This window comes from Mizuhopecten yessoensis, unplaced genomic scaffold, assembly GCF_002113885.1.
Source record: "Mizuhopecten yessoensis strain PY_sf001 unplaced genomic scaffold, ASM211388v2 scaffold9033, whole genome shotgun sequence".
In the NCBI taxonomy this organism is placed as follows: domain Eukaryota; kingdom Metazoa; phylum Mollusca; class Bivalvia; order Pectinida; family Pectinidae; genus Mizuhopecten; species Mizuhopecten yessoensis.
Genome location: NW_018407845.1, coordinates 213551 through 217226, shown reverse-complemented (window position 1 = coordinate 217226; position 3676 = coordinate 213551).

Genomic DNA, 3676 nt, shown 5'->3' with positions numbered 1-3676 from the left:
GTGATGGGTTTTTTTCATGCCACATTGCAGTACATTTTCACTAGTTTATTAAAAAAAAGCTGTTACACATTATTTTTGCCTGAAAAAATAATGGAAAATGTGAAGGACCTCCTGTTTGTTTTATACAAAGTTATTCGTTCATAAATACTAAATAAAAAGTGGTTCCATACTTAATTTATTCCCCCATGAAAATGTATATTGGGTAGTAAAGTGTCAGTGAAATGGGTCATTAACTGTTTTATTCAGAATTGTTTTTCTACATTATTTATTTATTTCAGGAAACTTGTTACAGAATTAATTCTTGATAAAAGTTATAATTAAGGGACTGTTACATGATTTTGTTTTCTTCATTAAATTAAGTGCTATAGATTTGTTAAATTTATGTTTGAAATGTATTAAACTAATGTTATGTTTGAACTTGTTTACCTTTTAAAGTAATTATTGTTATAAATAGATCCACTTTTACTTTTCTGGTTTTGTTGTCAAGAATAGTATTTATTTGTTTTACATATATCTATAGTTACATCTTTAATCAATGTTTTGTTTTTGTGATTTTGTTTTCACAAATGGTATATTTGTTTTACATATATGTAGCTATTAATACATTTCATCCATGTTTCGGTTTTTTTCTGTTTTTCTTTTCAGGAATATCATTTCTATTGCTTTACATATATCATTTGATATAATTTATTCCAGTTCAATTTTCTGTTAAAAGAATTGTTGGTTGGATGTTTTCTGTTGGGATCAATTGATATATCTGAAATGTTGTACTGTATATTGCAGCACAAAAACAACTTTCAAGGCAGCAATGAAATGTTTTATAGATGAATCAGGTAATTTTTTCATAAATCGTTAAAACAGATTGCATATTTGAAAATTTATCTCAAATTTTATATTTCTAATAAACATTGATCTTGCAATCTTAGGTAAAAAAAATATAAATTTACAACTAGAAAATCATATCAATTTAATTATAAAATAAAGAAAATTTCTAAAAAAATAATTTAAGCATTCCAGAAATCCAATAAAACCTGCAAAGTTATTCTTTAGAGCAGACAGTACTGTGGTAGATGAGAATGGTTAACACACTTTTTTAGGCGGCATATGTTTAAGTTTTTTAACTTTCCTTTTCTAGATAATTGATGTTAATAACACGGCATGTGCACGTCTACATTCAAATCATGTTAGTATTAAAGTAGTTTAATTATAATTATAATAATTATGAATCAAATTTAGTGAAATGTCAATTGGAAGAGAATCATTCAATATGTGAAAGGAAACGGATGTCTTTTTTTTAAATTTGAATGCAAATACTGTGGGATATATTTATGGCAGTGATTTTTAATTATGTGATGTATGAATGGAAATTCAATAGAAATACCTTTAATTTCCAGGAAAGTTTGAGCCCTGAATGGAAATTTAATAGAAATACCTTTTAATTTTCAGGAAAGTTTGAGCCCTGAATGGAAATTTAATAGAAATACCTTTAATTTCCAGGAAAGTTTGAGCCCTGAATGGAAATTGCATGTTACGTGCATGTTAATTACATGAATACTAATTACTGTAAAGAATCTTAGTGTGGTTGCCATGGTTATAACTAGCTAAAATGTTGAATGAAAATAGTGCACTAATATAAATGTGTTTTGCACATTGGAGATTATCATGTTGTTTTAGTTACATTTTTATAAATAATATTAATTTTTATGGGCTCCAGGAGGGGTCAAATTAATTGATTAAAATTGTTGATAAAGTTAGTGATCTATTTGTGTTGTGTCTTTAGTCCTCTTTGTGTTACATCAACAACAGTTTCAGATGTTGACCAGGTCATTCTTCTGCAGAAAACAAATGTTGATTGGATCAAGAAGCTTTGGCCCTAAATGACTTTCTCTATAACTGTTGATTTGGTATGAATAACAAAACAATCAAATCAAGTGGCTCTTCAGGTTTATCGCTGTTCAGTTTCTTTTTTCCAACAACAACAGCTCAGCTTAACAAACTCTCAAAATGTCTTGTGCACCTGCTAAGCAGTCATCTATATCAGGATATGCATATTGTCAGGTAGAATATTTATAGAAATACTAGCTCAGTAGGGCAACTAACCGAGATGAGGGGGCTCATAGACCCTCGCACATCTATGACCAAGTATTAAACAAAGCGTAGCTGAATAGAATCATTTCGGTACATATATAACAACTATTGTACATGCGCTTACAACATAGCTGAAGCGATATAGATCTTGTCGACAACTCGTACACAGTTTACACCTTTGTGTGCATATGCTTCACTGGTCATTTGTCTGATGAAAGTGACAGTGTTGCTAGATCTTAGTTAGCTACAGGCCAAATATCATTACCCCTTTGCTTTATGGTTCTGAAGTAGAAACCAATTAAATATCAAAACTGTAATGTTTCAAAAATTTAGATAGCCCTCCACCTAAGCTAGCTGCAGGCTAAATTATCATCCAAATCCATACGGTTTTAGAAACATTTTCTCTTTAAGATATTGGACTTTCTGAAGGTCATGTATTAAAACAGGTTGTATAGCTTTCCATCCCAGCGAACTGAAAGCAAAATATCATGACCCTAAGTTTGATTTAAGATTCTTGAGAAGAAGTGAAAAATGTCAATTGTTAAAAAGGACCGACAGCAATGTCTTGACACTATGCTTTGTTCAAGAAACAATGTCATTGATTAGGGAACTATGTTGTGTTTTTTCATGTCTGGAATTTTTCAGATTTTCTCGATTAAATGTCGCCGGAAGCATGTTCTAGCATTTAGATTATTGAACTCAAATTTAATATTGAATCAGACTCCAAAAATTCAAGCTCCAGAGTATCACTCTACAGATGATCACACTCCAGGCCATGATTATTATACCACAGGTTATCAAACTCTGTGATTAGGTACTCCAGACTATATCATACAATCATTAACCAAGCTATCATCCTACTCCAGGTTATCATGCTCCGGAGTATCATATCCTGTGTTTTCGCACTCCAGTGCCATTTTTGTTTATATTGCATTCCAAACAGTTTGACCAGAATTATTCGTTTATGAAATAGGGACTGTCCTATAGTGCATGTTGTTTTTCGGCGAAAGCATTGGCAAAGATTTTCAAGGCTTTTATTAACATTTGAAGGTCTGTCAGATTTTACCCCTGAAATATTACCTTAAAAAATGAACAAACAGATTGGTCAGCATAAACAAGTAGGCCCCAGATCTATGAGATTTTTTGAAATAAACTCTCGGTAAAACTTTAATTTCCTGTTGTACTGGACAGAATAACAACTTCAACACTCCAATCTCCTCAATATATTTTATCTGTTTACCAAATTAGAATAATAAGAATGTACATTAGTTTCTGCAACAAAAGTTTTGTGTTTTACACCATCTGTTAAATAAGACTAAGATACTTCTAGGTTTTGTTTATCCAAACAACAAATAACATTGTTATAACATAAATATATCTAAAACTATACATTCCTTTACTTCCTTTACTTCCTATACACCAGAAGTTGACTTGTAACTCAATTAGGACACATGGAATGGCATTTATGGACATCCAATGTTATCACATAATTTTCCTAAAATTGATATACAATAGAAGTTCTTAATACATAACACACATGAACACATTTTCAAAATGAATCCTATCAAATACTTAATCATCCCCCCCC